Source organism: Mus musculus, chromosome 1, assembly GCF_000001635.26.
Source record: "Mus musculus strain C57BL/6J chromosome 1, GRCm38.p6 C57BL/6J".
NCBI classification, from domain to species: domain Eukaryota; kingdom Metazoa; phylum Chordata; class Mammalia; order Rodentia; family Muridae; genus Mus; species Mus musculus.
The window spans coordinates 194,672,685-194,700,664 of NC_000067.6; the positions used below are offsets into that span (position 1 = coordinate 194,672,685).

At 44.2% G+C, this 27,980-nt stretch overlaps 1 protein-coding gene and 1 long non-coding RNA gene across 6 annotated transcripts in view; one reads left to right on the plus strand and one right to left on the minus strand.

Annotated features, from left to right (window-relative positions):
- Window positions 1-27,980, plus strand: part of Plxna2 (plexin A2) — a 197,079-nt gene that overhangs the window by 52,894 nt on the left and 116,205 nt on the right. The gene's annotated exons all lie outside the window — the stretch shown is intronic.
- Window positions 12,315-27,980, minus strand: part of Gm46202 — a 34,742-nt gene continuing 19,076 nt past the window's right edge. For 2 of the 3 annotated variants that reach the window (XR_001779695.2, XR_001779694.2), the window contains exons 2-4: window positions 14,324-14,458; window positions 14,105-14,218; window positions 12,315-12,838 (exon numbers count right to left, since the gene is read on the minus strand). This is a non-coding gene — a long non-coding RNA (predicted gene, 46202). Of the gene's footprint in view, window positions 12,839-14,104; window positions 14,219-14,323; window positions 14,459-19,301; window positions 19,432-27,980 lie in introns of those variants that run through there. The other variant, XR_001779693.2, reaches the window with a different exon arrangement.

Consider the following 27,980-nt stretch of genomic DNA (forward strand, 5'->3'; position numbering starts at 1 on the left):
ACTCAGTTGTCTTATCTCTGAAATGGAGATGTCAATGACTCTTCATTCTTACTCTGCAGTGTTCCAGGGTGGAGTTAATGAGATTATATTTAGAGGGACTTGGCCTATATACCACTGAATTAAAGTAAGGAGTTAATGTCCTCTCCTTCCTTCTCTCTCTGATTGGCAGCCTGGCAAACATGCCATTGAATGGGACCAAGACTTCAGTATTCTTGTTCTCTCCCCTCCCTGGTTTTCTGAATACCAGCCTTACATACTCAGTAGACATTTTTGTTGCTAACCACTGCTGTGTCTTGTCCTTCTGTCCTGTGGTAAAGTCAGCTTCAGTTATGTACTTTGATTGCTGGTCAACATCCTCTGTTTTTCTTCCCATCGAATAGTTGTGGCATGTATGTGATAGTGGGAAAAGACACCAACCCTGACTCAGAAGAAGGAAAAGAGAGAGTATCGGCAATCAACATACTATGTCCAAAGAGTATATGATCTGATAGTGACATAAATGGAGAACATACATAGAAGCTTTCCTCATATCTTGCATTGTTTGAGCAGGACAGAGAGAACATCTTGCTGCCATTTTCCCATAGCAATGACTGTTGTGATCTCTCTTAGGAAGACTTGGCTGGGAACTCTTCAGGTTTGCCTGGATGAGGTTAGTTCTAGAGAGTGGAAGCAGAGAAGGACAGATATTTTGATGTCATGTGATTATGGCATTTTCTTTGACAGGCATTCAGGCCCTGTGGCTTTTTATCTCTAAAACCAGGAGTCTAGTTTCTTATTATCTCTCTCAGACTAAAGAATGTAATTTAACCTCTCTGAGCTAGGTAACAAAAATTATCTTTCTCTTCTTGTTTGGTAGCATACCCCTTCCAGTCTGAGATCCATTACCATTTCCAGATGTGGAATAACTGCAGTGCTAATCACTCCTGAGTTTTGCTGGGTTACCTTTCCAGGGTCTCTAGGCCCTTTAATTTAATCATCATGGTAGTCACCAGCAATAAAGAAAGCATGGGGTATGCCAAGCTAAGAAGTACAGGGACTTGCCCAAGAATAGCAGATTTTGTGTAATTCTACTTCAATTAAAAATAAAAACAAAAATATATATACTGAAAATTGTCTTGCTGTGTTCCTGCATTTTCACGGGAGCACAGTTCACTGACTATGCTCCATACTAACTTCTCTGCATGTATAGAGTCACCTCTTTCCCATACAATTTCCTTCCTCAGCCTCTGCCTTCAAGATGCCCTCCTAAACACTGATTAAACAGCTGATGTGGCACCTGCTGCCTTCTCCATAACATGGATAACAGCCCAAGTTTACAGCATATATGAAATGAGGAAGGCCACAGAGGTGGAATCAGCTTTGGTTTGGTTTTATTATTTTATGGTTTGTTTTTCTATTACTTTTGCTCTGTATGTGTGTGTATACACACATACATACACACACTATATATATGTACATATATACATATGTACATATATATGTATATATATATATATATATATATATATATATATATATATATATATATGTTGCATTTCCACCCTCTATTTATAAATTGCCTTCTCTTAACTCCAACTTTGAAAACCAATGAAAGAAAACCTGTTTCAAGATTAAATATTATGTCAACATGTGCCTAGGATCTTAATACCTCCAAGAAAAGTCACAGGGGCTATCTCCTCCTATACAAGGCTTTAATAGTGGAGAGAGTAAAGATAAAATGGAAGAGCCATTCCAGCCTTTACCCCCTTCCTTCCTGGGCCTCATTCCAACAAATGCTGATGCAGGGCAATGCAGACAGTGAAAATATTCACTGAAAGAAAACAGATAGTCCCCTGAAAGCCATTCCCAAGGTCTTTCCCATTTCTAGTACCTCTCCTTTTTATTAATGGTGTCCTCATCAGGAGATGTACCAAATCTTTGTTTGTAACCCTAATGGCAGTTAAACCTGATACCTGCTTTCTATATATGTTCTACCATCCACCCACAAGATATGGTACCTACTGTAAAGCCACAAAGGATTCCATTCTCACCTGTACCAGTCCCTCAGCATGAGGCTCCCTTGACCTGCTCATTCCTCTTGGTATCAGCTGGAACTTGGATATAAGACCCGTTATTGTTTTAACGTAATGGGTCAAAAGCAATAGTTTTTTTTTTTTTTTTTTTTTAATCTTCAGAAACAGATCAACAGGAATAAATAAAGCAGCAGCTTTAAAAAGCCAAGTCGTGTTTGCCAAGGGTCGGGAACTGGAGGAATTAGGTTCCTGATGGCAGTTCTGCTAAGGTCTAATTGTGTTTGTAGAGCCCATCAAACCAATGAGTCTGCTGTTTTGTGTGTGTGTTTGTGTGTGTGTGTGTGTGTGTGTGTGTGTGTGTGTGTGTGTGTGTGATTAAAACGTTTCTGGAGAATTCTTGCCAAGTCTTTAGAAGGTATATATGCACGTGTATGCATGCGCTCATACACACTTGCACACACATGTGTATATATATGTAAGTACATGGTACATGTGAGGAGGAAGAGACTCTGGAATAGAAACCTGATCTGGGAAATTTCTGCAGTATCTCTGACCCCTGAGAAAAAGAAATGGGAGTACCAGGAAAAGTGCCCTTGGCCTAAACCCAGGACCCATCCTGGACAAAGCCTCTTAATGAAATCCAGGCTTTGAGCCACAAGTTTATCTTTAACTCTTAAGTTGGGTTCTTGGAACCTAAAGGATAATCTAGAGGAAATCACCTGAAATGTGGGGTCCTGAGTAACTTTATCTTCAAAGCAGAGTGTAAGAGCAAGTATGCTATTTTTGAAAATGTGGGGGTGCCTGAAAGAAGGAAAGGCACAGCTTCAAATTCATTTTTGTTCCTCCCCCACCCATGGGAAATGGGCTCAGTTGTACTTTTGGCCTTAGAGGAACACAGACCCTGATTTAGAGACTCTGGAGCCTGTTTTGCTGGGACCATCTGTTGGCTCCTTGGAGCCTGTAGGAACAGCTGAGGCTTACAGAGAAATTGGATGAAAGATTCTTTCCAGAAATCTCCCTGGAGCACCATGTTGCATGTGTGTACACACATGTGTAAGCACTCTCCTATCTTTTGCTCTAGCAAGGGACCTCCTGGGGTAGGTAAGCAGCCCCTGCCTGTAGGCGGCTTGCTGGGTGTGCCCTGTGCCTGCCTTTGACATCTCTCATTCCATCTTCATCATGTCAACAATTTTCAAACCAAGTGAAGCATTACTGCATCATCACAGCTTGGGTCCCCCAGCATGTTTCTGCCTACACTGCCTAAGTGGTGGCCAGAGGCAAAATGAGTAAGCCAGTTAATGACACCACACCCACCTTATCTAGGGCTGGGCTTGGTATACTTTCTTTGACTTTTTCTAAGCAGGGGTGTGGATTTGAGGCAAAATGTTATTGCAAAACCTGTTCGGCTGTAGCTGCTTGCTGGATTTCTCCTCTGCTATGCATAGCTCAGCTCCTCCCAGGTGGGTTGAAAAGTTTAGTATTGGAGAGAGACTCGTGGGCTAAAGCTTGCAGGCTGACAGAAAGAAGGTTCTTATGCCCTCTCCCCACCCCATCATTTCAACCCACCATACCCATCCTTAGGGTTACAGTTGTCTCATTCCTCGGGAGCACACTGTGAATATCTAGGGAGAATAAAAAATAGAAACTAGACTATAGTAAGAACTTTCTAAACTATTTTTGAAATCTTCATATAAGTATATTCTGTGTGCTGAGCATATTTCCCCATTCCTCTAGTCTTGCTTTCCTTCCGACCCCTCCACAATCTCCTTTTGTCCCATAGAGAATTTAGTCATACATACATACATGATTTTATATGACTATATAAAGTCTAGGAACTTCCAATGAAGAAAACATCTGATGTTTGTCTTTCTGAGACTGGCTTAATTCATTTATTGCGATTATCCATTTTCTTATAAATAATATAACTTTGTTGTTGTTGTTGTCTTTAATGGCTGAAAGTAAGTCCATTGTGTATATGCCACATTTTTCTTACGAACTCCTCTGTTGGTTCCCTAACTTAGCTGTTGCGCATGGTCAGTACTGTAGTAAACACCCTTGTGCAGGTGTCTCTGTGGTATGCTGGCTTAGGGTCCTTTGAGTAAATACTCAGAAGTAGGATGAACTGGCTTATATAGAAGATTTATTTTTAGCTTTGAGAAACCTCCATACTAATTTCCATAATGGCTGGACTAATTTACTCTCTGACCAGCAGTGCATAAGGGTTTTCTTTGGCCATTCTTGCCAGAATGACTTGGTTTTTGTTTTCGTAATGATTGAAATTCTGAGTAGGCTGAGATGAGACCTCAGTGGAGTCTGATTTGCTTTCCTCTGATGTTGAGTAGTCTTGAATATTTTTTCTGTTGTCCTTTTGCAAACTATGCGTTTATTTTACTAGTGTGTTTACTGATTGTGTTGTTTGGTTTCTTTCTCTTTAGTTTTTTTTTTTTAAGTTCTTTGTATATTATAAATATGAGTCTGTGGTCAGGTGGTAAAGGTGTTCTCCTATTCTATAAACTGTCTCTTCTCTTAATTGTCCAGTAAAGAACTTTCTAGTATGGCACTGTCATAAAGGTAAAGTATTCTATATGGTTAGTGGCTAGTTCACTACGTAGTACCATCCCATAGTGTAAGGTAGAAACAATGATAGCGTGCCCTCTACCCCTCAGCTGCCCAGGCAAAAGGAACAGTTTCTTATTTGCCTCTGAGGAAGCCAGTTTCCCAGTCCCAAAGATCACATAAGCCCTTTCTGTGATCTGTTTCCCAGGCAAAAGAATCTAAGGGGCAAAGTGTTCAAGAGTGAGGCCCCTGCTCCCCACAGGATGCCCCACAGCATGGGACCAGGCAGGGGCTTAGTGCAGTGGGGCTACAGCCCCCTACATCTGCTTGCCCCCATCTCTGCTTTTCTTTCTTTTTTTTTTTTTTAACATAAGCTTTCTTTCTTAGCTGCTGATGGTCAGTAGAGTCCAAGAGGCCTGCAGGCCTGTTTCCACCTCCCTCTGCTCCTTTTCTCTCCCTCCTTCCCTGTGGAGGAAGGTCAAAGAAGAAAGAAGAAATAAAGAATGGAAGACAGAGTGAGGGTGAAATGGGATGTTGGTGACATTGAAGAAACTGGCTCCATAAGGCTCTCTGCCCTCTGGTTCAAGTTGAACCTTGTCTGCCTTATAAGCCATTGGTAACTTCCCCCTGTCTGACATGCAAGTCACCAGTCTGTCTCCCTCCCATATACATAAAACCACATGTGCCTTCTTTCAAGCTGAGGTAGATCCATCTGTGACCTTTGTTCTTCTGACCTCATCCTTAGCTTGGTGAGGGAGGAGTCCTGGCAAAGCTCTCTCTCGCTCTGCTAGACTGAATGCCATAGGCCTTCCTCTGTTAGTCTAACTCTCCTGGGGCCTTTTGGGCAAATGGGGAAGAGCGAACAACTATTTCAGGCCAGGAGGTTGGCAGCTGACTGGGCTCCACATGAGGAAAATATCTGATGGGAAAGAAGCTGTTGTTTATTCTGACTTCACCCCCATGGCCACTATTCGTTCCCCAAGCCACTGAGATGACCACCCTTTTGAGTGGACATTCATTGGCCAGGCCTGCCAATTGGCTTGGAAGCCAAGTGTGTTATATGCAAAATCTTAGTCTTCCTTCATGCACAATGACACGATTGCACAGCAAGGCCTTTCCAGAGCTGTTTCCTTGGTATCATTTGCTTAGGCTCTCTGCTGGTGTGGAGAAGACCACATATTTAGGATCTGGAAACCTGCTGTGCAACCTCTGCAGGATTTTGGTGGTTCTGAACTCAAGAAGACATGAGCTAGCCATGTCTCTCCCTGGTGGTTTATATTGCCTTTTCCCAGGTTCTAAGCTCTGGGATTGAGCTGAGCTAAGCTAATCTATACAGTTAATGCAGGGAGAAAGGAGAGGCTAGGGATATAAACAAGCTTTATTTTCTATAGCAGCTATAGCAGAGAGGAAATGAAATAATAGAAGGAACTTCCTAAATTGGAGATCTCCCAGGAACATAGCATTTCCTTTCATTTTTTTTAATGTTTTGAGAATTTTATACATGAGTACTATATTTATATCATTTCCACACATTCCTCCCCCTTCAACTTCTAAATCTTCCCTACTTCCTCTCAAATTAGTGACCTCTTATTGTTGTACACACACATACACACACACACACACACATACACACATCACTGAGTCCATTTAGTGTGTATGTATTTGTGTTTAGGGATGGTTACTTGCAATTGGATAAACTATCAGGGTCTCCTTTAGTTAAAGAACTATAAGCAAACTATAGGCAGTATTTCCTCTCTATTAATACTCACAAACAAGATAAACTTTAAACTGTTATTTAAAAAGTTATTTTTCAGGATATTCATAGTCTTCATCCGCAGACCATATTGCTTGCTGTCAAAGGTCTTAGGCTTACAGGAGCCATATCTGCAGATATGGAAGAGGTAGACTCTAAGAGGAGTACCTCATGCAAACACAGGAGAGAGGTGGAATCCCCCTCCCAGCCTTTTCAGGCTTCTGACCTTTAAAACTCTCTTGCTGGTGATCCTTAAATTACTGAGCTGTCCACTCCTCAGGGAGGTGGGAAGTGAATGGGGCTGACAGGAGCTGGAGCAGAGAAAATATGGGATAGAGGTCAAGGGTTGTTTCACAGTATATTTTGGCAGAGGAGCTGGGAGTGGGGGAAGGGAAAGGGTTGCCCTGGCCTGGACTTTCATCCTCCCAAGCTCCCTTATATTTAAAGGAGGGTTGTCAACTTGAACTGTGATTGGGAGCATATGTCTCAGGGATTAAAGACATAGACCACAAGAATACATACCCAAAGAAGAATGGCTAGACAATGTCACCTTTACTTGTTCACTTCCTATCCCTCTCTCCTCAGTCCCAGGAGAAGGCCTATGTGTAACCTGTCCTCAGAGGGTTTTGTTTGGCCTGGCTGAATGGAGGGAGGAAGCTGGCACATATGGTGGTAGACAGTGTTCCTCAGAGTTCAGTGGCAGGTGCTACTGTCTCTGGTGGCCCTCAACATCTCTATATTTGTTTCCTAAGAGGAAGAGTTTAAAGATTCAGGTCTGGAAGTTGGTATCTCTGGTCACAAGGCTGAGAGTTTGGAGATCTGTCACCCTTCATAGCACACAGCAGGAGACACCATAACACAAGCTGACCTACACAATGGTCACTTGCTTTTCTTATCTGTGACTTCTCATTCCTCTCATAACAGTCTTCCTTATATCTATGCCTTGGTGCCTGAACTAGCTCCTCACACTTACTATGAAGTGAGATCTGGGCCCCAACCCATAGCCTGCCTCAAACTACAGCAGAGTCTCCAAAGTCTCAAGTATAGTGACAGGGGGAGCCTATGTCTCCAGCCTTACCTTACAACCCACAAATTGTGTGTCTTGGGAAGGATATTTAAGCACAGTGACTCAGTTCTCATCTCTGTGAGGTAGGGGTGATCACCACACCTCCTGTGTATGAGGCTGATTGCAAAAGGGACTACAGAGGTTGTAGGGCCCTGACATTCAAAAGGGCTGTAAGCATCATCTCTCTGCTACTCTCTCTTGCCCAGCTCTCTTCTCTGTCAGTGGCTCACTAATACATGAACAGAGATAGTTCATTCATAGTTGGCCAAGGCCACTGCTGAGCAGGTTCCAGATAAGCGGAGTGAGTGTCACTGTGAGGAGCTCTTTGATGCCTGCACCTCTGCCTGGCCCCTCTCTTCTTGTTGATGCAGAGGCGTTTCCTCTGCTGACAGCTTGAAGACAGGTCATTTTTCTTTTCCTCCCATATAATGGCCTTTACTCTCCATTCCAACCCCTTTCCAACCTTAATGACTTTAACATATACACAGTTCTTTAAAAAAAAAAAAAGTACAAGCCCCAGTGAGCTGCTTTTCAAGCTCTGTTGTCCAGAAAAAACAACCTCAGCACATGTTCACAAGTTACTGCCTGTGATGACAGGGGGTCTTGTGCTAATTTCCTCCTGTTTGAAGCCCCACAGTGGGGGCTAGGCTGAGGCAGCCAGCAGGAAGAAAGCAGGAGACCAATTCCCTTTGCTCCTTCTGTAAACTGCAGCATTTGGGGAAGCATTTCATGGAGGACAATCTTGAAAGATAAGAGTTGTTCCTTGGGTCAGGTGGACAGCTGAGAACTATCGTGGACAGTACTGCCAAATCTTCTCTGGAAATCTGGGCTCTCTATTCTGTCCCAGGGTAGAGAAAGGAGAGAGAGCATCAAGAAAAAGTCTAACCCAAGTCATTTAAGGATAGCTGAAGCCACAGACCCTGCTGATGGAGACTAACAGGGCTCCAGGGCCCTCACCTGCCTGCAGTAAAGATTTCTCTCTGCTGCCCAAGGCTGTCTTTTGCTCTCCGGGACAGACTTCTGGTCTTGTGACCCTGGGAATAGTCAGGCAGAGGAGAAGCAAGATGTTGCTGCTTCAGCTGCCTCCCCAGTCCTCACCTGGCCCACAAATGACTGACTACAGGGTAGACATGTCAGGATGGGAGAGGACAGAAAACTGGGAGCCCAGCTGCACACCTGGCAGAGGAGTGAGGCTGGCTAGAATCCAGGATTTCTCTAATTCAGAAACAAGCGCCCCAAAGCTAGAACCTTCCCTGATTGACCCAAGACAGAAAAGTGCCTGTCTGACCCTGTCTGATTGGTGCTATTATCATCATTATTGGTAATATCACAGTCATCAGCTTGTAATTTACTAGTTTCAATGGCAAGGAGGCTTAGGGCTCCCCTGGGCCTACATGTTAAGAGAAAATTAGCTGTGGCAGCCTCCCCACCCCTCATTACTGCCCTCAGTACTGCTGCCCCTCCTGTGTTACCAGAGACTCCCTTGCCCAGACCTGGTCCTCTATCACCATGGTAGATACTTGATGGCAGGAGTCAATGCTAGGGCAAAAGGGAGGAACATTTGTGGTAGGAAGTATGCATTCCTCTCTTTGAAGGCAAGAAGACTTCAGTCCATGTCCTAAGCTAGTGGTTCTCTGGTGTAGGCATTTATCAGTCTCCTGAAGGCTCATGATGGTGCTGCTGGGATTTACCCCAGAATTTCTCCTTCGCCAAGTCTGTAATGGGGTCTGAGTATTTTATCTCCTGATGCTAATCTTACAAGTGTCTGGATAATGCTAACAATGTTGCTATTGGCCAGTTCTGAGCAATGCTTCCCCCTTCACCAGTTCTCAGTGGCTATATTTAAAGAGTTTCACAGGAACTCTTCTAATCCCCCACCCTCATAGATACAGGTGTTTATGTGTGCCTTGTCAATACACTCAAAATTGAGTTCCCAGCAAGAGAGCCAAGGGCCCAGGTGCAGTGTGAGGTGAAGTGGGGAGGTGTTGCTAGCTCTATACATATGGACCCCCATGGAGAAGGTAGAGGCACACATCACCCTAAATTGGCATTCTAGGCCTTCTCTAGGAGGCTGGGGCCAGCTATCCTGACTCACCATATATGCCTTTGTTGGAACACTGGACCCCAGCCAGACTTTCCTCCCACAGCCAGGCCTACTCTCATGCTTCCCCACCTGTTCCTGTCTCCAGCTGAGCTTCAAGCACAGCAGAATGGCAGTATTCCCATGCCCACTGTCCCCATACCCAATGGACACTCATATGCACATTATGTGCACTTTGAAGCCAGGCTTTCCAAGGTTCTTGCAATGACTTTTCTTCTGCTCTGAGAAAGCTTAGGGATTTTTTTTCCTGCAAAAACAGTGTCTAGAATCTGGCTTCTCTCTTGTCTTCCCCTTTGAAGAAAGAAAAAACACAAGCATGAGCATGTAAGTCCACAGTGTAATATAGAAGCAGTCATATGCATTCGTGTTATATCCCGGAAGCAGGGGCACATTCCACCTGGGATATGTTGACACCTCATGAGAAACCCACGGTTATTTTTAACTAACAGATTAGAAATCTCAAGGCATACTCTACATATGGGCAGCATCTAGCCCAGTAGTCCATGAACTTGAGAGTTTGTCAGACTCACCTTACAATTTAACTGCCATCACCATGGGGTTTCTAATGCAATATACTGGACTGGGGAGGGAACTGAGAACTGACATCGCTAGCAAGTTCCCAGATGAGAACATGGCTGCTGGCTAGAGACCCCGCTTTGAGACCCACTCACCCAGTTATCCAGCCCATTGGTTAACTGCTAGCTGGCCCTACAAGGGTCATTTGTCAGAATGACGTTGCCCATCCCTGGACCAGGTAGCATCTTTTCCATGTTCTTTTGAGTTCCTTTAGGGAAAAATGTGACTAGCTTGTAACTTCCATGTTACCTTGATTCAGAAGACTGTGATTACTGCAGTAAACACTCTAGTGAGGCTTATTCATTGCTACATTCCTAGAGCTCAGCATATATTCTTTTCTAATCCTCATAATAACCCTCAGGGTAGTATCCCATTTTCTAATGAGACAATGAAAGCAGGGAGATGTTAAGGTAGTACAGCTGGCAGGGGGTAGGGCAAGTCTGCAACTAGGCAGTCTTGTTCCAGAATCTGCATTTCCATCTGGTTTTCACCCAGTAAACAGTGAGGCCCTGTGTTAGATTCTGCATAGGCTAGCTAGGGAAACTGGAAAGGTGACTCACACACAGCACTACTGTGTATTAACGATGGGATAGCATGTAGGATAGCATCAAGACAGATAGATATCAGTAGTGCTGAGGGCCGGAAGTACAAGAAATGAGTAACAGCCTATGAAAGTCAGACATACATCAAAGAAAGTCAGGCATTTCAGCATGACTTGTAAACCCGAGGAATTTAGAGCTGGAGAATAGACTGAGGTTCACTCTTTGACAGCAACCAGTCTGTGTGAAGGCACTGTGTGTGTGTGTGTGTGTGTGTGTGTGTGTGTGCGTGTGCGTGTGTGTGTGTGTGTGAATTCAAGCTCAGCAGGTCCAGTGAACCATGAATTGTTTGGAACCAGGACAACTCAGATCTGGGGTACAGACGAGCTACTGGCAGCAAAGACTGGTTGAGGGTCTTGCTGCTAGCAATCTTGAAGAGCACGCTAAAAGGTCTGTCTTTTAATAACCAAGGGGAACCACTGAGGTCTTTCAATAAGTAGGGGCATATTCAAATGGACAATTATGAAAAGTCTAGGTTCACTCTAGAACATTCTATTTGCCTAGACTCCCTTCACAGTCTAGCCCACCTGAGGACATTATTCTTAAAGCTTTCCTGCTTCCATCAAAATTCTGATGATCCATCCTTGTTGGAGCCTATGTCCCTGACCCTATCACAGCTATAACCACGCTGTATATGGTCTAAGAGCTCACACTCAGGGTGGCAAAGTTTCTTGCTCCATAAGGTAAGACAGATTTTGTTATGTGCAAGCCTGGAGAAATATAGAGGTCATAGACAGCCTCTATAGATCCAAACCTGACTCTGATCAAGTATGCTATAGCCACTAATGACTCCTCTGACTTCCACCTCCTCACTTGTGAAATGGCAGACTCCTCTTTTCCTCTTGTATTTAGCAGTCACTATGACCTTAGATCAAACTAAAGCTTAAAAGTACCAAGCAGAAGTAGGGAAAGGGTCTGAAAAGTGGCTTCAGACAGGGACAAACTACCATGAATAAGAAATCAATCTGGTTCCACCCTGTAACCCCACCTAAGCCTCTAGGTGTCTTTCAATTGTCAGACTTCAGCCTCTGGTTGTCAGGCTTGGTTACACACTCTGAGGAAGATTATCTTTCTTTTTATTTTTACTTATTTATTTTTTTATTTTTTATTATTTTTTTATTTTTTTTTAAAGATTTATTTATTTATTATATGTAAGTACACTGTAGCTGTCTTCAGACACACCAGAAGAGGGCGTCAGATCTCGTTACGGATGGTTGTGAGCCACCATGTGGTTGCTGGGATTTGAACTCCGGACCTATGGAAGAGCAGTCGGGTACTCTTACCCACTGAGCCATCTCACCAGCCCCGAAGATTATCTTTCTTAACCCTCCATCAAAACTGACCTCTGCACCCCAGGGCCTTATCTCTCATTGAGTCTATGAATTGCAGTAGTACCCAATTAGCCTTCTCAGGCTTCTGGCCCATTTACCAGGAGAATGTGGGTTACTGTTGAAAACATTGTTGCTTCAGGCCTCTACCTCAGGCCTTAAAGCCAAGGGCAAAACCAAAGAAACAAGAGACTTCACCTCTTTGTTGTTAAGGGGCTTTCTTTGCCCTGATAGGATCTTTCCAAGGTCACATTATTGAGTCTTCCTTCAAGTCAATAGCTTCTGTCCCTTCCTAGGTGTTGTAGACCCATAAGACCTACCAGAACTGGAATGATGCAGTAGAGGGGAGGGGGGTAACTCCTCAGAAAGGAGCGTCAACCTTCTATGCTTGAGACCTTATCATTGTGAGATGATCAGCTGGAATTAGTGGGCCAGTATGAACAATAAGAGCATAATGTGTCCTCTCCATCGCCTCATCTCTATCTTCCCCTTAGCCTTCTCCCCAGAAGGTATCACTTTAGATTCTATATCCTCTTCAGGGAGGAGTCTCCAGGTAGCACTTCCCAGCTTCTGCTGAGTCAGCCATCCTTTCTCTGAGGTGAGATGGTGGATAGCCATGGTGATCTGTTTCTAAGGCATTCAGGAACTTCTACAAAGTCGTTAGTGTTCAAAGTACTAACCACAGCTGGCTCCCGGCTCTTCCAGCTTTCCCAAAACAGTAGTAACAGGCCAAACCAGGCCAGAGAATTTCCAGTACTGGGCAGGTTTCAGATTAGCAGGAGCCAAATCCAATTTCCCTTACATCTCAAAGACACTGAGGAAGAACACGGGACACCAGCTTGATTGCCTGAAAAAAAGAGGAAGCTGAAAGGCTATTAAGGTGTATGGTAACCTCCTAGGAATAGGCCTGGGAGAACCTCAAAGCAAGCAAAGGAGTAGGGAGATGGCTCAGTAGTCAATAAAATGTACGCCTTACAAGCATGAGGCCATGCGTTTCATCCCCAACACCCAAGGAGAAGAGGTCAAGTATAGTGGTTCATGATAGTAATACCAGCACTGGAAGACTGGCAGAACTTACTGTCTGCCCAGTCAGCTTAATGCCTATCAACTTCTGGAATCTTGGCGTCTTCCTAACAAGGGCATGGAAATTCCTCTCACTTGCCACTGATGGCTTAGATATGCAGACTTTGTCACCTGTCTCTTCTACCCTTCCTTCCCAGTTTCCATTCTGTGCTCTGCCTTAGACCGTCTCCTCCTTATCTCCACATCTGGCTGATGAACATGCAGGGAGCTGGACCGTGCCTCCCTCCCTCTAATAGCCCCTGCTCCCTCCTATCTTCACCAACTGATGATCCTTATGACTCTACCTTCTGTGTTTCTCCTCCTCCCCCTCCTCCCCCTGGTATCTCTGCAAGAATAGAACAGTACTCCAGTGAGTTGTTCCCCACCATCCCCCAAGCAAATAGTTGCCAGGACTTTCCAAGTCTCCACCTCCTTCTTTCCCACATTTCAAGCTTCTTGCTAAAAGTAGCTGGTACAAGGTGGTAGGTACAGCCCTTGCAGTAATAGGCAAACTATGGACACATTTGAAAAAAAAAAACCCAATTATATTGTAACTGCAAGACTAACAATCTGAGAACTCTTCCCCAAGAGACATTTGGCCCGACACATGTATTCTGCTAACTTCTCTTTTGTTTTCAAAGGGCTGAACCTTTGGGTCTCTACTTCTTTCAATGATGTATGTATTTCAGTGTTATGTATGTACATGTATCTATAACTTCTCACAGTACACATACACATGGTATCTAAATGTATGCACAAAAATGTCTGCATTAACACACATGGCTACACATGAATGCACAGTATCTGTGTATGTTTACATATAGTATCTGCACATGGGCACACTGAGTCACAATGTGCACACACAATGTTTTCACACAGGCAATGTCTATATGTATGCAATATCTACATATATGTATACAGTGTATACATGCATGCACACTGTGTTTTCATATATGTACACGTCTCCAGTGTTTGCACATGCAAAATAGTCCCTGCATAACAGCATCTGCATGGATGCACACAATCTCACAGTGTCTCCATGCATACTCACATGTGTGCTGTGGAATGCTTGTGCTCAGGCAACATTTTCCAGGAATGAGAGTTGAGCAGGCTGCAGTAACAGATGTTGCCTGAGTCCTAACTGGCTGCCCTCTTGCAGGTCAAGCTGGTAATGAGGGGATTAGCGTTAGTTCCCCTCATCTCATTCCCAATATGGCTAGTTAATGCTGGTTCAGCTGGTAACATTTTTATTGGCAAGCCCTCCACTTACCCTTGAGATGGGCTCAGCACACACACTTAACTCCAGCCCTTGATCTGGCTGAATCGTGGGAGGCACTGAGTTGTCCTTACATCTTCTGCAGATGAGACAGCTATGCACCAAAGATCAGTCTGTTCCTTTGTCCCACTGCAGAGAGAGACTAGGCTGAACCACAGGAGAGTTTCACTGTGCCACATATCTGCTATTTGATACTGAGAACTTCACTGGGATTCTCTGAGACTTCCTTGTATTAGCTCTTGATGAATATAACATGGGGCTTACAGAGCTTGTTTCAAGATAATTAAGACAATTAAGATAATACATTCACACATGGTAAGCATTCAGCAAATCCTAGATAAAGTCTAAAATGTAACCATGGTTCACAGTATAAGAAACTAGAATTATGGGATTTTTCAAGAGACTTTCAGAAGCCTTACCAATCCCATATCCCTGGTGTCATGGAAAAATGGCTGAAATGCTAGAGGACACATCTAATACTTCCTGCACCTGCTCATATCCTGAGTACTTTAGATATATCTGCTTAGAAGTTTTTATATGAAATAATTGGATGCACAAGCACCAGTAACCTGAATCCATCTTGGAGAGCTTGGCTCTGAATTTTGCTCTTAGCCATTTCTAGCACTACTTCTTGCATGAACCATAAGGCAGCTATACCCAGAGAGAGCAAGGCTGGCTCAAAGTCCTCTATTGTTACACATCTTCACCAGATGTGATGGTTTGAATGAAGATGGCCCCCATAGGTTCATAGGAAATAGCACTATTGGAAGTGTGGCCTTGTTGGAGGAAATATGTCACAGCCCCACATCTGTGAATGAGAATAAACAGCAAGCTTCCTGTTGGCCAGAGGCATGCTGTAATCAGCTCCTCTGACATCGAGGATTTGTTAAGAAGATTTTAGCAAACTGGGAACAGTCAGCAACCAATGAACTCAGAAGCCAGACTTCACATGATGAGGTAAGTGTCAGGACATGTGCTTAGCTCAGCTGTCTTGTGCTGAGTTCAGGCCTTTGTGAGCCCTAGATGCCAGTCACAGCTGAGCAGTGCTGGGGCCATGTTTGGTAATCAGTGCAGGGGAAAAAGAAGAGGAGATAACAGCAATTATTGGAAGGGCATTGGAGTTCTTTCTTTGAAGGCAGTGTCAAAACAGAGAGGTAAAAATAGAGAAAGGAGCAGAACACACTGTTTCACAAAGCCCATCACAGGTATCCCTGGCTATTCACAATAAGTTTCCACCTACCTTTTTAAGTGCTCACCCCCCAGCCACACAGATTAACTGAGTTAACAAAGACCCAGAGTTCTGCTCGTCATAGGGCTGTGCATGTACAGTGAGTCATTCCCCCAGTCCCAGGTCAAAAGGCTAATGGCAAGTATTTATGAATCACTATCTATATTTTGGGCAACGGGCTGCCCACTTCACACACATTTACTTACTTCATACTCATCTATAGGATTCTAAAAGCTGTTATCATTGTACAGTTAAAGAGAACAGAGTCTAGAATATAATTTAGGAAACTTAGCCAAGTTCCTAACACTCACAGCTTCTCTATTTTCTCAGCTTTAAAATGAGAAGGTAACTCATATTTTAAAGATTACATTTATTTTAAGAATATGATGGGACATGCAGAAAACACATAAAGTCATAGATTTCCAGAGTTTGCATTCAGTGAGAGCTAGGTCTCAGTACAATTGTCTTTCCCTCTGATAGTAAGAGCCCTGCCAAGCATGCTTAGAACTCCCTGGTTTGTAAGTACCAGCAGTGGCAGTGACAGGGCGGTGCATAACAGCTGCTCATCACATCATCATGGTTCTCTAATATGGACCAAGTACTAGAAGAACTTCCTTATTTTCATTTAGTCCATGTGTCCTTGGTCCATCTTACAACCATCTTCAGATGGCAATTCCAATTCCAACTCATCCTGAGCAGATGGTCCACATTGCCATACATTCTAAGATGGTCCATATTCTAGCCCATCTTGAGATAACAGATTATACTGCAGCCTGTCTCCATATGGTATCACCGATGACAGTTCACAGGAGCCATAGTTCCCTAGGCCACTGGTGTCACAGAGCCCCTAACACCCACATCTCTATCAGGCATCGGCTTACTGACATGCCTTGTTACTGACATGCCTTGTTTGCTGTTCTCCCTGTCTCCTCTTGGTTAGATTATGGAACTCTTTGAGAGCAAGGACTATATTTTTATACTAGGATACTTATCACTCAAATAAGGCTTTAGGAAACCACTGATTGGTGAATCAGCCAATAATGGTTTACTGCTCATTAAAAATAGTGAATTACAAAGTAAAAGGTAGTTTTGTCAGCACAAAGGACATCTTAAAAGCCAAAGTGATCTTGTGATGTCAGAGTCACATTGTGCGGTCTATTGCACTTTGGCTATAACATGAGATTTTTGCCTCTTTTTCTTGTGCCCCTTCAAGCCAGCCCCTTCACCCAATGGCCAGTCCAATCAACAATGCCTGGCTACTGTCCACTCTCACTGGGGCCCTTTTCTCCTCCTCTGTAAGTGACTGTGCCTCTCCTCCTGACTGCCATGCATATCCATACATGCCTGCTTTCCTATGGCCTGTCAGTCACCAGTCCCAGGATGTAGTCTCCAAGGTCTATCCCACCCCTACTCCCATCCTGCAGTCACAAATGATTGCTTCAAGGCAGGTTGGGCTTTGTTTAATGTTCATTTGACTTTGAGCAAAGAGGAAGATAAATGACACTCTGTCTCTTTAAGGTAAAAAAGAGGCATTTTTTTTTAAAGGCTTCTTTTTTTTTAAGAGAGAGAGAGAAAAAAAACCATCCCTCCAAGTTATTAGGGGAAAGAAAACCATTTGACTTAAGCAGCCTCTGGCAGTCTGGGAGATGCTGGGAACAATATACCTGTCAGCATCTATCAAATTTGGAAAACAAAGCCATCTGCATTTGAGGAAATGAAGGGCTGTGAATGAGAGGAGTCAGAGAATATCTGATGGGAAGTCATACGTGCCCCACACAGAGCTGAAAAAGTTTGCACAGGTCCTGATTTCTGTGATTAGTGGCTAGTACAGTTCAGATATTGGGGAGGAAGTGATCAGCCTGGAATTCAGCATTTTTTCTAAGAATCATAAAGATTGTTCAATTCATTCAATCTGAATCCTTTGTGCTCTTGCTTGAGTGCTGTGTGCTCTCTCTCTTTCTCTCTCTCTCCTCCATCTTACCTTCCCTCACTCAAGGCCATAAAAGGAAAGTGACTTGTTTTGTGCCAGAGCAGCGTTAATGTGGGCTCCAGGTTCCTTCTTCTCTGCTCAGCTCAGTCCTCTGTCCTCCTGCTGCTCTGTCTCCTTTCTCCCTCTCCTGAATCCCATCCCAACCTCTCAGTGCTGTGAGTCCCAGCCTGAACATCAATCCCAGTCTTCTTTGGCTTCCATGTCCCAGCTTATGTTCTAGGACAGTGACCTTGGCCTATTTCCAAGTACAGCCAGGTGCATCAAAAATGTACTTTTATAGCCAACACCAATCTAGTTTGGGACATATCTTTGCCATATCCAGTCCACTGTGAGGTCCAAGAAACACAGTGTTTAACTTTCTACCAGCAGGAAAGTAGATGGTCCAGACTCCTAATCATATAATACCTATCTGGAGTCTAAATTCTCTCAGTCCTATAGTCACATCATTAATCTATATGTTTAGCAGGGTTTGAGCATGTGCCATGTGTCTGGGTCTGCTTGTCATTCCTATCTGACACCCCCACCCCCAATAAAGTCAGAGTGAGAGTTCACATAAAGAGAGACCATTTATCTCTCAACCCAGCTGTTCTAAGACCAATGCCTCCATCAAAGAACAGGCCTGAGGGAGGACAACCCTGACCCTCTCTAAGGAGTTCACTCTACAGAGTGCAAGCTTGCAAGCTCACCTAGCAAGCCAATGGAGAGATAGACAGCTTTTAAGTGACCATGAGGTGGACTCTGAAGTCCACAGTATTGGGGGAGCCTGGCCTACCTCCCAGAAGTCTCTCCTCTTGTGTCTACTGAAAATTCAAAGTCCTGCTTTCATGGCCATCTGATGAAGCTAGATTTTCTGGGGTTTTCTGATCTATGCACACAGGGCCAGTTAAGGTCTGTTCAAGCTCATTAACCTCTTCATAACAGAACATGGCATTCTTTAAAACCACATTGTTTATCTTCTATCTTTATTTTCCTTTATTTTTTCATAAATAAAGACTCTCCCAGTTCTTGAACTGCTAAAAGCAACAGAAAACACCACACACACACACACACACACACACACACACACACACACACACACACACACACACACACACACACATTTGATTCAGATGTTCAAGTTTTTGTCACAGGATAGTCTTGTTCCCTATTGTGCTGGTTAGTTTTTGCCAATTTTATACAAAGTAGAATCAGCTGGGAAGAAGAAATTTCAATCAAGGACTTGGTTCTTCTCACCTGGCCTGAGAACATTTTCTTATTTACTAATTCAAAGAAAAAGAGATAGCCCACTGTGGGTGGTGCCACCCCTAGATAGGTAGTGCTGGGTTATATAAGGAAGGTAGCTGGGCAAGCCAAGGGGAACTAGACAATAAACATCGTTACTCCATGGTCTCTGCTTCAGTTCCTGCCTTCAGCTCCTGCCCTGACTTCTCTCAATAACGGATTGTAACTTGTAAGCTAAAATAAACCCTTTCCTTACCAAGTTGATTTTGGTCGGCATTTTATCACAGCAACAAAAAACAAAGATGTTTGGCAAGGCATTTCCTTCTCTGAGCTGATATACACTTTTGTAAAACAGGGGCCATGTGCTCAGCACAAGAGCTTATTTATTATAAGGTTAAATAAAAGAAATAGGGTATCCAGCTATTCAGTATTTGCTGAGCATCTATTGTGTGCTGGCCATTCTCCAAACACTTCAGGATAAATCAAAGAACAAAACAGAACACAGTCTGGTGCACTACAATGATGTGTCTTACTTTAGAATGATCTGCTTGCTAACCAAAAGCCAAGAATAAGGACACACATCCATTCTCCTGGGCAGAGTTCCTGATCCCTACTGATGGGGCCATATCTGCAGAGGGAAAGATAAGAGGGACAGATATATAAACACTCACAAATATTAATTCTCCATAGTTAATGTGCTTGGCCCTTATATCTCCTGGACATTGTTGCTTCTACTTTCCTTAGACATTAGAGTGATTTGAATGAGAATGGCATATATATATATATATATATATATATATATATATATATATATATACATACATATGCATATATATATATGAATTAATACTTGGTCCATAGTAGGTAGAACTGCTTGGTAAGAACTAGGAGTGGGGTGGCCTTGTGAGAGGAGGTGTGTTACTTGGAGAAGACTCTGAGATCTCGAAAATTTGCATCATTTCTAGTATGTTCTCTCTGCCTCCTGCTTGGGGTTTTAAGATATGAGCTCTCAGCCATTCCTGCCACCATCATTTTGATCTGCCATAATGGACTTTACCCATTGAAACTGTAAGCCCAATTAAATACTTTATTTTGTAAATTGGTCATGGTATTTTATCACAGCAATAGAAAAGCAACTAAGAAAGATATCAGTGAAAGCTCTGTGTTGAGGGGGCCTATCCAAGTTTTCTCAGCCAGTGAGCAGCAACATTAGAGCTTGTACTGAATCCTTCTGACCCTGAAGACTTGTCTCTGTGTTCTGCATTGACACAGAGCACCTGCATTGTTAACCTGGCCCAGTGGCCATAACCTGGGCTCACAGAAGTCAGAGTACAATCTTGTGAAGAGCTAGGCCAGGTGAGTGGACAGGTTCTTATATTTGCATCTGCCAAGTCCAGGAAGAGAGGCTAAACAACAGGAATTTCAGTAGGGAATTGATATTTAGGCCTGCTAAAATAACCCAAATTTGTTAGGCAACACAGAAACATAATCATCATGCTGCACATATGGCCACTACAGCTCCATCCCTAGAAATAAGGGAGGTGGATCCATGGTGCCCCGACCTGTACTCTGGTAAGAAAATTCTACTAGGGGTTGAGATGCTCTTATGGGAGTGGCAAGTGGGGGAAGTGAGTGTGGTACCATGAGGAAAGGGAGGGCTGGGGTATGGGCCCCTCCTCTTTAGGCCCACATTTGTAGCTTGTCCCTTCTGCTTCCATAGCCCTCCTATCAGCAAGGTCATGCCAGTTCTCAGTATTACAAGTAAACAACCATCCTTATACTGAGCAAGGGACACATGTGTTGCTATTTAATTATATAGTGTGCACTGAGTCTATCTTGCAGCTTCTCTGGGGAATGGCAGCTACAGACAATGAGGTGTGATAAAGTCCATTGAAAACTACTTAGATAATTAATGTAAATATTAGTGCTTACTTTGCTAGGAGTGGGTGTGGAAAAAAGGCACAGTTCCCTCACTTTCCTCTCCCTGCTTGCTCTCCTCTTCCTCTGTGCTCTTTTCATTCAGAAACTCTAACAACTCTCAACATTTGGAACAGTCTACATTAGTAATTCTGGGACAAGATGTAGTGAGAGAAAGAGGTTAAAATCAGCATCAGGAGATGTGAAGCTTGGAAGTTATATGTGGATTTCCTAACTGATGCTCCCCGGTGACCTAGAAACACATGGAGTCAGCACACACATTCCACCATAGCCCCAAGCTCCCTCTCTATTTTGGGAACTCTCTCTCACTCAGTAGCCCCAGGTGCAGACTCTGGTGCCATGCAGAGTTGAAGAGGCACAATAGAGAATCCTATTCTGCTAAGGACTAGGGGTTGTAGGGAGCAGAATGTGTGGGGAGACTATGTAAGGGGAGGACCTGAAATCCGAGGTCACCATCCACAGAGTTAGAAGAGGGAAAGATCCTCTCCTAAGTCCTTGCCAACTGCATCCCTTACCTTCCTCTCACTCCACAATCCTGTACCTTTAGTTAATTCTTAGTTCTCTAAGGCCTTATCTTGTATTCTGTGCAAACTTCCTTGTATTACTATATACATTGGTTGGTTTTCCTTTCCCCAGACTCTTGTACTTTGTCTTTCATTTTTTGACTGCATAGAGGCAGTCAAAAAGGTTTCCAGAAGGTTTTGTGTGCTTTTGTCACTGAGCTTCATGGGCTTCTGTGTCATATCCTCTCATTAGAAGGTGCTGTGGCATCCTAGTCAACTCTCTGCCCCCACTCTACTGTGTATAAGAAGCATTCAGGCACATTTGAAGTGATGAGTGAACTTGGCCTTTCTAGGCCCCCCAGGAGTCCCAGCAGATTCATGCCTTTCCATCTTTTGGGGCCTTGCTCATGTCAGTGAGTCCCCCAGTCAATGTTCCTTTTCCAGACAGCCACCTGAATCATAAGCCCATAGAGAAATGAATGGGAATAGAACTCCAGAGTGTAATTGTTGGCCTCCTACTCAGGGTTGCTTTTCTCTTTCAAAATCTATTTTTGGGTGGTTCCTTTCTATAACCTATGCTCAACATGAAAAACACAAGTTCTTACCATCTTTCTGTGTTCTGGGTATGTATGGAGTGAGGAGGAAGGTTCCTTTTTAGGGTCTTTTCTTGGACCACCGTAGGAGAGGCTGAGTGTCTCAAGAAAGCAGCCTTCAGCTCATAGCCCTCAACTGTGACAAGAAATCAGTCTGAAGGGACCTTTTTCAGCAGTAGTTGGTTCTAGTGAGCTTGTCATTAGGACTTGAGGAGTGCTTGCTGTCTCCATTTGACAAATGAGACCCAGGTGACCTGGCCCACATGTGAGACTATAAAGTCTCATCTGAAAGCTTCAGGTTCCTTTGGCCTCAGTCCTGAACCTGACCTAAGGCAAGGATATGAAAGTTATGAATTTCCCTGTATCTCTCTGTTCCTTATCACCTGGGAATAGAAACAAATGACCCTATATCCAGCTTAGTGCTGGACCAGCCCCAGCCCCAGACAAAAGACTGGCAGCTGGGCCTCTGTGGGATATGAAGACAAATGAAGTTGAAAGAGACTTTACCCTGGGTTAGTAGGGAGAGGCCTATGGGTTCTCCTTGATGTGTTAAGAGAACAAGGTGGAGAGACACAAAGAGTGAACCATAACAGGAAGTTGCAGGACCTTAGAGGTGCCCGCTGCCTCTTCTGCGAGCAGTCACAAACTCTCAAAGCTTTGTTTCCCTATATGCAGACCTGAATAGTAATTTTCACTCCCTGGTCATGCTGCAAGGCTTCACTAAGCCCATATGTGGAGGACCCCCAACACACATACACACTTTAATGCAAATATTGTCTGAAGGGAGTGTATAAATGTCTCTTCCCAGTAGGGCCCCAGTACCTTTCCTGAGTAAGAGGTATGAGATAGAAAATAAATCAGCTTTGGTACCTTCTCCCTTCCCATAGATGCCTGTAGCATACTACCACACTAATGACCAAACAGCAAACTGTGGAGGGGAGGCTGCATGACCCAATTTATGACTGTCTAGTCAGAATTAATCTCTTGCCCACAGTCATTTGCCAGACACTTGGTAAATTCAAATTGTAAATTGTAGGTGAAAGAAGTGAGGGTCAGGTGGCTTTGGTTTCTTTCCCCCTGGGGCCTGTTTCTCTCTCTCTCTCTCTCTCTCTCTCTCTCTCTCTCTCTCCCTCCCTCCCTCCCTCCCTCCCTCCTTCCCTCTCTCATGTGTGTGTGTATGTGTGTGACATCTCCATAACATAGCTCCTACCTAAGCCCCTTTTCTAACCTGCCACCTCCTTCCATTTTGCTGATCTGCAGACAAGGGTCCCTATGAGATAACAGAACCCATTAGAGCAGCTAGAGTCAGGTGGTGACTGCTAAGTGCATCCTTAGGAGAGCCCTCCTCCTGGAGTTCACTGCATGTGACACTCGGAGATCAAGGGCCAGGCAGGTAGGCTGCCTGGACATGTGCAGCCTGTCCACTTCAGTCTGAAAGGCCTTTTATGTTCCCTCTTCGGGTTAAAAAACCCACAATGCTTGCCCTTGTGTTTTAAAGAACTAAATTGTCCCCCCCCCCTTTTTTAAGAGTATTCTCAGATATTCTCATCTTTTCTTGTCCCACATAATCCCCCAGGATTTTGGAAGAATGTTTTGTACATGATGTCAGGAATTGGCTGTCAAAAGAGGATACCTCAGGAAGCCACTGGGGTGAATTCCCCATTAAAGGAGAAAGCACAGCTGTCTCTCTCTTCTCTTTTGGATAAGGGTTGGGACAGGGGATACCTTCCAATCCTGGGAAAAGATCAGGGCAAGGCCAAGACTGTTTTTCCTCTCGCTCTTTGAGGGTGGATGCTGATAGTAATGGAACAGATAAGAGAATGGGAAATAAGGAAAGAATGGGATAGATTTACTGGAAAGGGAAGTCAAAAGAGCTCTCTCCCCCTGGAGCCTTCTGGGCTGACTGTCCTTTCCCCAGTACTCTAATGCACACATAACCAGTCTCCTCCTTATAAGGCCAATTTCCATTCTAAATTGTTCATTATTGCCACCCAGCAGCAAAGTACAGAAAGTGTCAGAACCCATAAGCTTGGAGAGAATGGACAGGTGAACATGCATTTGCTTCCTGTATTCTGTGGGGAGGTGCAAGCCCCCTGGGAGGTAGTGACAAGAAGTCAGAACACCAACAGCCAAGGGTGAGAGAAGGACACAGCAGAGGCTGACTGCAGCATTTATTACACATAGATGTGCTAGACACTATGTGTGACACTGGAGTGAATAGCTCATATGATGGTGGGGCGGGGGAAGGCTGCTGTTCCAATGGAGGCAAGCACTGGAAAGATGCGCAAAGTGAGAGCTGAAACTAAGGAGCTAGTGATATATAGAGAAGGTTTCCTGGGGAGGTGACAGCTCAGCTAGGTTGTGCATGCTGGTGCCACTCTCCATGACTCCAATATGCATGGTTTAAACCCTCCATCTCCGAGGAGCTTCAGAGGTTCAACTAAACTTTTCTCTGTCCAGTTACTTGGAGTATGACTTTGGACATACTTTTAACTTCTCTGTGATTGCCTTTTCCCTCTATATCACAACAGCAGTAGCTACCTACCTCACAGGGATGCTAGGGGCTTTAATGTCTTCATGTCAAGAATGTGGGACAGTGCATACTTGCCAATCATTGTTCCTTGATACTTTTTTCCTTCCCTGCTGGGTCATAGTTTCTTTCAGGCTAGGAAGCCAGAAGAACCCATCTTTGTATTCCTCAGGAGATCCTTCCAGAAAAAAAGATAAGATGAGAACATTTCTAAGACCTCATGATGAGTCAGTGCTTATTTTAATAGAAGATGAACTTGAGGCCAAGAAGAAGCTAAGCAATGTGCCCAACTCACAAAGGTAGAAAACAAGCCATCAGGAATATACTATCATTTCTGCTCACCACAAAGGTTTTACAGAGCATATGATCGGTGTCACGTTTTCCTTAGTGTATCTCTGGGTCATTTTCCAATTGCTCCACCATGTATGCTCTGCATTGCCCTTTGACATTTTCTAAGGAGTCTGGTTTTCCTACCTGCCCATCAGAGTGCTGGGCTTAGCATGCTGTGCTGTATACTTTAAATGGACTGCAGGCAGGACCTGGGCTTGGTCTGAACACAGAGTTCAGAGCAAGAAGGGGAAAAAGCAGGCCTCAGTACACCCCAGTGGGCCCACCACCCAGCCTGCCAGGCACCCAGGCTGCAGTCAGGCGCCTGCTTTCACTGCAGACTTGATGCAATCTGGAAAGCGCATTAAACATTGCACAGAGTAGTTGACATGTAATTAATAAAGTACAGATTTTGGCTGGAAGCCTCAACTTAAAATAGCACCATGAGTGTAGGAAGAGGAAGGGCAAAGGAGGTAAGTCAGAAGATGGCAAGACCAGTGTCTCTGAGAATATTGGACCCAGTTCTTGCTGAAGCACACCAAAATTAAGGTGGGAGAGAAAAAATAATCTTTTCCCTTTTTAAAATTTATGGGGTGAAACTGAGGCCCAGAGAGACCAAATAAATGCATATCCCAACATGCATCACTGGACAGAACTGAGGACCCAGCCCTGGAGAGCGTTTGACGCTTGCCCACACCCGTAGGTAGTCAGAGAGCACTTTCATATATCATTGAGATGCTCTCTCATGAAGCTCTACATTCCAGGACTGTTTTTAATTTGAGAGATGGTTTAATGGCATTTTGAGACTCACTGTTCCCTCCCTGATTCTCCAGAGAGGCTGGAGGTAGCTTTGCATCTTCTTTGAAGAAGAAGGAGGGAAAAAAAAAGAGAGAAAGAGAGAAAGGAAAAAAAAAGTGTTTCTTCTACAAGAGTGTTCAGAGAGCCCTTTGCTGCAACTAGCCAGCATGCTAGTGAAAGGAGAGATGAAGAAGTGGAGGAAAAGAGAGCCAGGCCTCTGTGGTTAGTTCAAATGACTGGCCTCAGGGGCTTTTGCCACTGAAGCAGGAGTCCTACTGCTCTTTGCCACAGATCCCAAATTGAAATTCCAAAGTAAAATGCAAATATGAACCCAACTAATCAACCCTGGAAGGACACCTCAAGCTACTAGGGCATTCCCTAGAGCCTAGGAACATTAGTTCTAGGTAAAGGAAACTGTGATGGAAGGATCTAGAAGCTTCAAATTCTAACAACTCTAAAGCAGGCCTTTGACAATATATGGAAAACTGGGAAATATTAATACCTACCATGAAATTTTACAGTGACCCCTCATGTAACTTGGAATATTAATCCATTTCTCTACAAGGCAAAAATAAATGTGAGTGAAGAAGGATATGTCAAAACCTATGCAGTCATCAAGGTGAACAGGCCCACAGAACCATCTGATGTGGAACCATCCATGTTCCCTTTGCTTCTGTCCCGCCAGAGCATACACTATCCCCAGCACACAGCTGTGTCTTCACTGTGTCTGTGGCAAGGCACAACAGATCAATTCCAAGCTGCTTTAGCCATCCCAAGCCTCGGTGTAGCTATCCACATGATAAATGAAAAGGGCATCATGGGACACTGAGTTGTTGAGTGCTAGCAGTCACCTGTTCCTTTTCCTACTACTTTATGTAACTTCCTTTCTTCTGTCCCGTACCTAGCTTACTACCACCTAGATGGATCAGAGAGTCAGAGGAACGTGAGTTTCTGCCCCTACCCCTAGGTTTTATAGGCAGGCACCTTGTTCTCATGTCCAGAACCCACAACCTTATACTCCTATCTCTCCTGGAGAGATATAAGTCAGAACTCCAGAGCAAGAGACCCAGATCATCCAAATACTTAGCCCCAACCCTTTCTACTTCTGGGAGATTTGTGTTGCTGAAGAAGAGACAGAAAAATTTCATGTGCTGTGCCAGGTATCAGAAGGGTGGAAATAAGAGACTAAGGGGTGGTGGGTTGGGTTTCGCTGGCATTCCACTGCAGGCCTTTGCTGGGCAGCTGAATCAGACCTAAGAGAGATACTGAATCTAGAGGAATCTTAGAGTCGACTGTGGGCAAACTTGATAGCCCATCTGGAATCCATCCATGACAATGTTCCCTCCCCCATACCCTGATCTCATTGGTGGAATTGCAGTGGAGGAGCAGGGCCAGGAACCTTGGCCATCAGGCTGGATAAATCCTCCAGGTGCCAGCTCCCAGCCTCTACTCCCACTCCTTGCTCTGAGCGCACAGGCCCCCTCCATGCACTGCCTCTACCTCAGTTTCTGCCCCTTTCTTTGTGACCTGATCTGAAGACTTTGAATAGGACAGGAGGAAGAGGAATGGTAACAGGGTTCCAGCCATGCCTGGCTATTTAGAGCCCTTGAAAGCCAGCTCCTTGGCAGCAAGAAATCTGAATAGCCAGCCACTATATTAGTGGGCTTTCCGAGCCCACAGCAGTGCCCTTATCTGTTGGCATTCTTAATGTGCTCCATTGCCTATGACCCTAACACCTAAAAACCCAGATTCTTCAGACAGAAGGAGCTAAGAACTAAAGGATATGATATTGCACAAAGATCAAGGAAGTTCGTATGTTTCCAACCTGGCGGTGTCTTTGCCATGGCTTGTTTTCTGACTTCCCAAGACTATTTTCCTTTGTAAGAGGTCACCTTCCTTCCAGGATGAACATGAGGATCATGTCCATGATGATAATAGAAAGAAGAATTAGATGACAGAAACAAAGAAAACCTGTTACAGGGGTCCAGAGCTGCTTTGCCTGGGAGAATCATGTTAGCTCCAGGAATTTGTCCCTAAGGCATCTAAGACACGGATTTCTGCACCTTCTTTCCCCATGTCTTAGGCTGTAAGGAATCATTGGCCATTTGTTGTCGATTGTCATATTTTGTTAACTTTTGAACACTTGTCTAGCATGTGGGCATGTCTGGGGGCTACTGGTTCCTCTTCCAGCAAGGAACAGGAAAGAGTCGCTGCTAGGACTGGCTTAGACTACTGGAAACTCAGCTCTAGCTCTATCATTTGGGAAGGATTCTAAAAGCCCAGCCAAGGTACCCTCTTGTTGGGAAGCCCCATGAATTGTAAGGCACTGCAGACCACCTAGAGGGAGCCAGGCCCTTTGGCCCACCCCAAATATCTTCAACAACAAACTCTTTGGGAACAGTGTGTTTTCACAGTACAGCTTCCTGAATAGTGTTTGCCTAATCTGTCTGCCCAAAATCCCTCTCCAAACACTAAGTTTCCTGCCCAGCACAGGCAATCAGAAAGCTAATTATCTGAGATTAG